This window comes from Protopterus annectens, chromosome 3.part0 (genome assembly GCF_019279795.1).
Source record: "Protopterus annectens isolate FY-2018-M chromosome 3.part0, PAN1.0, whole genome shotgun sequence".
Taxonomy (NCBI): domain Eukaryota; kingdom Metazoa; phylum Chordata; order Ceratodontiformes; family Protopteridae; genus Protopterus; species Protopterus annectens.
Genome location: NC_056731.1, coordinates 287,230,768 through 287,240,572, shown reverse-complemented (window position 1 = coordinate 287,240,572; position 9,805 = coordinate 287,230,768).

Sequence of the window (9,805 nt, the reverse complement as noted above, 5' to 3'; positions counted from 1 at the left end):
AGAGTGGCATAGCATATTTGGACACATATATCAGCCATTCTGATAAGGGATTTATTTCACAAATACATAGGAAGGAAACCTTTTCAAATGACTATATTGAATTTAATAGTTATCATCCTCCCCATATATTCAGAAATGTTTACAAAGGGCAATGTATTAGGGCAGCTCATATGTCATCTACTAGAGAAATTATGAATAGGGAAGTTGACCGAATAAGTAATATGTTTAGTAATTGAGGATACCCCTCAACCCTATTATCACAAGTTTCCAACTATGTGAAGAATGAATGGGGTAAAAAATTTCCACCTTTATTGGGCAAGTCATTAGATTTTATGAAGATTCATAATAGAAAGAAGGGATATGACGATGTAGGTATGTGTTGTAATCGAGTTTGCGTCTTGATGTATACTCCTTACACGAAGTATATTAGAGATATTTTAAGACAGCACTGGAACTTAATAACAGTAAATGATGATACAGCTTCCGTTTTGGGCAATAATCCGAGCTTTGTATATAAAACAGCACCCGACATTAAAAAACTATTGGAGAAAGCTCCTAAACAAAAAACTGTACATAATACAAAGCCTTCGATGGGAACTAGAAAATGCGGTACCTGCAAACAATGTTATGCCATAAATGAGGTAGGCAATATTAAGTTAGGAGATATCAACAAGACTAACATTAAATGCAAAGCAGGAAATTGTAGCACTAAACAAGTCATATATATTGCTACATGTTATGCCTGCAGTGCATTCTATATAGGCAAAACAGAGAGAGCCCTTAAGAAACGAGTATATGAACATATTTATAAGATAAAGATTAAAGATAATAACAATGCACTTTATAAACACATATCCATATATGGTGAATCACGTGGTTTTTCATTTGCCATTATAGATCACGTAGAAGTATTTACTTATGGGTGAAATTGGAAAGCACTTTTAGCCATGAAAGAAAGTAAGTGGCAAATTTTGACAGATGCCATTAGGTCACCTGGCATAAATGAAAATATAAGTATTAAACCATTTTTAATCATGGCACAGATATATCATGGATGTTGCTATTGTATTTTGTATTTTGATTCTTGTTGACTTGTTACAATTTATGAGCACTAGTCATGCACGTTTTACCATTTCATTATTACATATATTTGGAGTATGTTTTAAGATGAAGTTAGTATGTGCAGAGTTTATTTTATTTTATTTACCATAATTATTTTTATTTATTTACATTGTGACTATATTTATATTGCCATTCTTATATCAGCACACTGGATCTGTTGAAATGCTTAGCTGTTTTTAGCATAGTAGTATGTATATATGGAGTTATTATGACTATGTCTCTTTAAAAGCTCCATTTCCTTTTGAATTTTTGGTGCCAAAAAGGTTATTTAAATGTGAACTGGAAGTACTCCATTTTGGTTCTGAGGAAGTCTGATTTTTAACTGATGAAAGCGCTAAACCTTATTTTCAATAAAAGATTCGTTTTTATCCACGAGTGGATTTAGCCTGAATTTTGGTGCAACACTAGTGTTGGTTATACGCGTGTTATACTCTGTTCGAGCTGTGCAGAAGTCACTATATTTTACCAGCTAGCCTTTTTCCTTCTTCATGATATGGCAGAATGCAGCATTACTGTAAGCCAGCAGACTGTCTCCCACAAGTGAGATCAGAGGTCAATTCAGGATAATGAAAATCATTAATCCAACTCCTACCTGCCACAGTTCATACCATCTGATGAATGACTATGGCGTCCGCCTTGAGCAGGGAGCTCAAGGTATCTTATACTGCTTGATGTCTGATATTCTACATTGTTTATTAATGAACATGTAAACATGGCACAGCAATATTCATGATTACATTATAGTACCCATCTCTGTATGATAGTGCAACCGAACTCCATGGCTGCATCTACAGGTTTAATTGTAAAGATGGTCTGTAAGTGGCAGTCTCTGGCAGTGGTGCTAATCTTGTATGATGAGGTGGCCAAGTTAAAACAACTTTGCTCATGTTATATAGTCAAAAGAGCTCCCTGAGATACAGCAGCGATCTTATTAGCAAATGACATAGTGATGACTTGATTCAATGTTGTTTTAAGTTTGCTTACAGTTATGTGTGACTGGATCATAGATATATGACAATGTGAACACTAGTGACAAGGATGATACTTTGGAACATCATGCACTATATCTTCTAGGCTGGGCTGTCACATAATATCCACTGAACCACATAATAATACTTTATGCTGAATAATTCATCTTACCCTGAATCTCCTTAAATGTACCTGCTACCTGAGTTTCTCCAGGAAAGCAAGGGAAGTTTTTTATATTCTGCTGAAACATTATTGATGCATCATAGAGCCTTGCCAAGCCATCTTCTCTGACTTTTTGTGAAATGAAGCCAGTAATCATTGTGAACTGAGTAGGGAAAGTATGTCTTAATTGCTTGATGCTTACATGAGAAATTACCCAGACACTGTATGAGCCTGTTTCAGATCCATATTAGATTAGTCATCCATTTCATATAGTTTTAGTGAAGAAGGCCCTATAGGCATCCTCAGACTTGCTCAACATTGCTGTGTGTGGCAGAAATATGCTACAGCTATTACGGGAGCTTCTTATCCAGCCCCAAATGGTGAACCCTTGTTGTAAGAAGCTCTCCATCTGTGATCCACGTAGTAGTTTTTTGTAAAGGTTAAGATGTATCTTATGTGGTCATAAGCATGATGACATCATCTACTTGCATCACTGTTTCCAGATTAAATAAGCTGTATTTAACAGATAGCTCATTGCAGAGGGCAGGGTGAGGTAGGGATATCCAGAAAGTGGACAATATTATAAAATCAGCACAGAAGATTACATAACATGATATTGAATGTACTCCAGGATAGGTGCTTTTAGAACTACTACCAGATATGCTCTGTTTAATTAAGGTTTAGACTCTGGTATAGATAGGTGCAGTGACTGTCTTTTCAAATAAAATGGCTGTAATTTTTGAAAGAAGAAACATTTTCTTAGAAACAATGTTAGAGTGTTCCTGATGTTAGTGGAATGCTTAGGAGAGGGAAAAGATGCAGCTAGACAAATAATGTTTATTCAGAATCCATGTGGGTTATGTACCCATTTTATAGGTCCTGGACTGAATTCCAAACAGAAACTACTGGGAAAAGAAAATGCAGGCTGCAGGATACAAAGACCTATGTGGAGGCTATGAATGCTTTCACAATTGTTTTTGGAAAGTAGAGTTAGGGGAATATTTAGGGCAGAAAAAGAATTGATACAAAGGGAATAAAGCAGAAAGAATGCATGGTTGTCTAATCAGTGATATATGGCTAGGGGAAAATGGAAGGCAAATCATTTTCTGTTAGGGCATTCCTACATAAAAGGAATATAGTGGAAGTTTTAGAAATGAAAAGTCTATTCTACAGGAAAGGTCAGAAGGAATTTAGGATATCATAAACTGTAATTTGATGCAGTTGTTTGTTGGGAAGCATAGAGAATACAGTTAGAAGAAGGTTAGAAATTTGATAATGGAGGAGGCAGAATGATTAAAAAGGGTTAATTATGTGTAAGAATTGAAAAAACACTTTGAAACAAAACAATTCATTTCTATATAAGGATGATATTCACTGTAGTTTTTATGTTTCATCAGAAGACAGAAATTGAGACAAGTTCTGGATAAATGGTGGAAGGGTGGTTTTCAGCAGAGGATGTTAGGTAACTGTGTGTAGAATTAGGAAGAGCTGTGTGCTGGTGGCAACTGGCATTGTCTAAACTGGATTTTGAAATTCTACTGAAAGTTAATCAGCTGAGAATCAGTTCAGTTATAATTAATTTAGCTGAAGAGTTAATGCATGATATTAGTAGAAAGAATCTTAGTGGTACAGTCCTACTGACACTGCAAGACATAGGGACGATCATTAGAGTGGACGTTGTTTGGAGAATGTTTTTCTGTGATCTGTCTAGTATCTTTGATAATATGACATACACAGATCTTTATACTTCTTAAGGAGTAAGTGTTTGATGACATTCAGTATGTGATATTTATACTCATCATCATCATCATCATCATCAGAGAGCTGTAGCGGGCTCATTTGGCACCTGGTGTCACTCCATAATCACTGCACCTCCCAACTGTGAGTTGAACATCAAAAAGGAAACCAGGCAGCTGCCCCTTCACCCCATCCTAACTATGTTTTTGATCATCATCATCATCATATCATTTTTTCTCCATGAGGACGGTGTGTCATATCAACAATCATGCCTAACTCTTGTTGGCCTTCTCTTGTGCAATCCATCCATCTCTATGTTGGATACCCTCATTTCTTCTTGACTTCTTTCTGTCTCTCTCAAATCTTCTTCACCAAACCATCTTTTGGTTCCTGCACATGTGCCTGAACCACCATAATCTGTCTGGAGTACTTTGGTTTCTGCTCTGATTTCATAATTTCTTCATCCATCCCACAGTGTCCATCCTAACACCTATCACAGGCACTTCATCCCCATCGCCTATAGCTTACTCAGCTGCTTTGCCTTTACTGCCCAGGTTTCTTTATACTACACCAGACATTCTATGCCAGTTCACTGCAGCCTCTGATCTAGACTTACCTTCCTCATTCAGTCATGACTTCTCCTCAGCCACCCATCCCAGATACTTGAAGCTGTTAAACCTGTGCTACTCTTTTAACTTTTTTTGTCAATTATAAGCTTCTTCTGATTTCTCCTCTTTGTTGTCATGACAACTGTCTTGGCTATACTCAGTTTTAGCCCATGTGCCCACTGTTTTGCATTCCATTCCCCTATCATTTGCTGAAGTTCCTGCTCAGAGTCTGCTTGTAATGCTACATTATCTGCATACAGCAGCTTTGTTGATCAATCTCCCCTGACCTGTTTGCTAACATAGTCAATCACCAGTATGAACAGCAGTCTGTTCAGTGCTCACCCATGATGCACACCCAGTCCTAATGGAAAACCCTTTGTACTTTTGTCACTGAGTACTAGTAAATAGCCTGCTGTACCTGTCTCTGGAATTTTGAACCATGGCAGGACTGTCAACTCTATTTACTGGTGTTCTTTTCTTAATATATATTAAAGTGGTAATGAAAGAAGTAAATACAAGTAAAAAGCTTGAGGCAAGGATGCACATGAAGCCAAATTTAGGATCATAGGAGGTTACTAGGCTAATGGCCCTGGGGCCCTTGCAAGCCTGGCCGAGAGTTTATCCCAAAAAAGAAACCTCAGTCAGCACCTGTTGCCCCTGTCAATGAGGGACATAGGTGGAACCCCTGGGACAAATTTGTGGTTTCCCATCCACTCATCAGGGTTGTGCTTGAAGAGGGTCAGCAACATACTATATTTGACATGTATAGGAAGTCTATTCCACAGATGAGGCAGCCTCTTGGAGACAAACCTGTCTCTTCAGCAGGTTTTGTTAGTGTAGCATATTAGATTTAGTCCTTTTGAGCAGGTAATGCACGAGGAGTTAAACTTACAGATATGGAGCATCTCTAGTAGGGCAAGGTTCGAGATTGCCTTGTAGGCAAGACACAGATCACCTCTCAGCAATCTGTACAATACCAAGTAGAGTGATAGTGATTTGAGCCTGTCCACATAGGACAGGTGTTGGAGGCCATGGATTCTCTTTGTGAGGTATTTCTGTGGCCTTTCCAGCTGGTGCAGGTGTTTGGAGAGGTACATACCAAACGGGGCATTGTACTCGATTATTGTCCTAATGAGGGAGGAGTACAGAGAGGTAACAACCTCTTTTTTTTCTGGTTGCAATCGCTTTACTCATAAAATGACTCAAGTAAAAGGATTTTCTGACCACTGCTTTTACATGATGGTCGAATGTGAGATTGTTGTCAACCTGTGTATCCAAGATCTCATCACAGGGTGTGTGCTTAGGTGGTTGCTGTTGATGTGGTAATCAGTAGAGGCTGTGATTTTGACAAATGGTATGATCATTTTTTTGCATTTAACTTAAGGCCATGACTTTGGCATCAGTCGTTTGTTGCTGTGAGACCCTCTTGTAGTATGTTAACATCATCTTGGGAGTCAATGACAGCATCCAACTTGCAGTCATCTACAAACGTGGTCAATCACAGGCCTTTTGTCTTTACCTGGACCTCTGAGAAGTAGATGCCAAACAGTAGGGGTCCCAGGACAGATCCCTGGGGACACCACTAATTACAGGTCTGCTGTCAGAGGTGGAGGCACCTATTTTGACCTTGTGAATCCTATTGGTGAGCAATTTGGCCACCCACCTGATGAGACAGGCATTTACACCAAGTTGTGTTAGCTTTTCGATGATGTCCAACTGGTGGATTATGTCAAAGGCTTTGGCCAAGTCAATGTAAGCTGTATGTACTGACTTTCCCTCATCCAGAGCCTTGGTGACTGTCTCAAAAAAGTCAACCAGGTTCAACAGGCAAGATCTGCCCTTGATAAATCTGAACTGGGTGGGGTCAAGTGTTTGGAGATTGCCTATGTCCTTGTTTATGAGGTCCATAATAATATGCTCCATGGTTTTACAGATCAGACTTGTCAGGCTAATGGTACAATAGTTTCCAGGGTCAGCAGTGGCACTGCCTGTATGCAAGGGGATGACAATGGCAGTTCTCCACTCTACTGGAATGAAGCCTGTACTTAGGCTGTGGTTGAATAAGGTGCTCAATGGCAAAGCTAGTTCTTGTTGGAGATAGTGCAGAATGCAGCCTGGGATACTATCAGGTCCCACGGAAGCTGCATTCTTTGCCTTGGATTGGGTCTTTAACACTTGATCTGCAGATATGTGAGGTGTGGGACAAGTATCAGGGATGCTGAATGGGCCTTTTGGGGAGAACAGGGGGTGAAGTTTGTGCTGAACCTATCTGCTAGCAGGTTGGTTAAGTCAACAGGATCAGTGTATCTGGTACCATTAAGAACTAATTCAGAAGAAACCTAGGCTTTGCCATGGAGGTTATAGGCGTAACCAAATAAGGCTATGTGGTTTCCCTTTGTTTCAAAGGCTAGTTTTGATTTATAATTGGCATTGGAGGTTTTCACTAATAATCTAATTTGCTTGTTGAGGCTAAGGAGGGAATTTTTCCCATTGGAAATTTGTGCCTTTTTACCCCTGGACAACAGTTTTGTTCCTTTTGTTGTAAAGCTTGTTGATAGAGGATGTCCACCAGATATGTTTGTGTTTCCTTGAGGAGCAGGTTTTAGTTCTTTTGGGTATGGCTGAGTCCATGCAGTTTTACAGGTGTTTGTATACTGCACTGTGTACTGTTCAGCATAGTTGTCTGCATCCTCTGAGGGGGCAGTGGCATAAAGCTACTGATACCCTCCCTTAGGAGGTTGTAGTTAGCTTTTGAGAAGATTTTTACCCTGGTTATGGCTTGGGAGGTGGGCAAGATAGAAACTTTGAATGAGACAGACCGATGGTCTGATCTCATCAGAGAAGGACTTGCTATGAGGGTGGTGCAGTGATCACCCATGTTGGTGAGAACCAACTCCAGAATGTTATCTCCCTTTGTGGGGGATGAGGCAAGCTGGTCTAGTGCATTAGAATTGATGAAGTCAAGGAATTGTTGGGTGAGTGCATTAGTGCAGGAATAGTGCACCCAGTCTATGGTGGGGTATTTGAAGTCACCAAGGATCATGGTGTTAGGGGGTACCTTAATGGAGTCAAGTATGTCCAGGTAGGAGGAGTGGGTGTTCTGAGTCATGGAGGGGATCTATAGCTGGCTATAACTTGGGTGGGGGTCTTGATAACTGTCAGTTGCACCTGGAGTAGTTCTACTGCATCATGCTGGCAAACCAGTCTGGAGGTGTGCTTGTCTTTAATGAAGATAGAGACTCCACCACCCTTAGTCTTCCCAACCTCATTTTGTGGTCAGAATGTGTGGAATGAGGTATAGCCTGGTAAGGCATGGGTGCTCTCTGCAATCTTGAACCAAGTTTCCGTGACTACACAGATGTCGGCATCTTCCAGTGTGAGGTGAGCCTCTACTGAGTGCATTTTCAGGTTAAGGCTCCTAGCATTAAACATCATGACCTTCAATTTGCTTTTTGATAGATCTTTCATGTTGGAAGATTTGTCTTTGGGGAATTGCCTAAAAAAGGCACAATGGGGAGGCAAGATCCTTGGCCAGAATTCAGAATCTCAGGGGTGACAGATAGAAGCCTTCTCTGGCAAAGTATCAAGGCCTGTCAACCATGTCATCCCAGGCAGACAGATACTGGATCCCCTTGGACTGACACCAGAAACTAAGCCAGTTGTTGAAGTCAATTATTTTTTGTTGGTATTGTTTTATCATTCTTGGTGAAGGTAGGATGCTGCTTAGGGCTAGGGTCATACCTGCCCTGGACACATACTCTGAGAGCTCAATCATGTCTCTCTTCATATAGTCCCGGGAGATACATCTCAAGTCATTCACACCAACATGGACAATGGCAGAGTCATACTTGTACCTGTTGTGGAGAGACTTAAGTGCATACATGATGTGGAGGATTCTGGCACCTGACAGACAACTGACCATGATATTCTCCTTGTCGACCCTGGTGAGGGGACATCGATGTGTCTTACAATTGACTCGTCAATGACTAGTATGTTTGGTTTATTGTTATGCCTTATGGGCTGTGTTGTTTTTTTGTATGCTTTATGGGCTGTGTTAATGAGACATTGGTGTGTTGGCTGTTGTCTGTGATGTGTTTGGTGTTGCGTGTGGAATGTTTGTGAGTGTGTTTTGAATGTCTCTGCTGTTTAAGCAAGTTTTTATTGAGGATCTCTGCATAGGTGGGTGTGTGATGTCCTTGACTATGTGATATGGGTGGTGTGGTGTTTGTGCTGGCAATCTTCTCTTTGTCAGGAGTGCTGACTGTGGTACAAGAGAGCATGGATTCCAGGTTACTGATATAGATGCATTTCTCACAAGTAGAAGAATTATGTCCTAGGAGAAGAGGGTTGTCAGTGAACATGAGGCAGTTGCTACACTGTCTCAGTATGCCCATGTTGACCAGGCTGGCAGGAGAAACTGATAGGAAATGTCCAGACATAGTGTTCTTAGACTTGGACGGACATATGGAGAGAGGGTTTGGTTTTTGCTTATTGATAAAGGAGTGTATTAAAATTATGAAGGGGCTGATTTCTGAGTGGAATTTGAAGATAATTGGAAGGGCAGTTACACTTGTAGCTTTCAGTTGTCCAGAGAATTTGGTATTGTTTATTAAAGAACATTGATCTGTGAGTTTTGCTATGTAGGAGTTGGGTGTCATAGGTTTGAGTTTGAATAAGGAAAAGTGCAAAGGTTTTGAAAGGCTAAAAAAGTAGCGGTGATGTGTTTCACTTAAAAAGATTAAGACATTAGATGTTCAGTGTAGTGGTTAAGGAATAGTCATGAAGGGATGAAACAGATTTTAATGTGAAAGTGTGTTTTGGTGGGATTATAATATGTTTGCTGGGGATTTGGACTTATGTGTTTCTGTATCCTCTTCCAAAGAGTTTAAGGATAGTTCCTTCAGGGATATGTTTCTGTTGTTTGGGACTTTCATTTGAACACCAACAAAAGATGGATATTGTACAGGAATGAAAAGGAGGTGAGATAAGGAATAAATGTGATATGTAATTTGCATTTTTGAACGGGTATGCTGCATTACAAATACTGAAAAACAAATGTGAGCTGAGTGGGGAGGACGCTGCGCAGAATTTATGGAGTGCTATTTGAAATGAGAAGCAGGAGGCATTAAATATTTCAGAGGGAGACGCCCATGTATGAATATGAAAACATGTGACTTTGAAGAAGAAGAAGGGACTTTTAGTGGTGT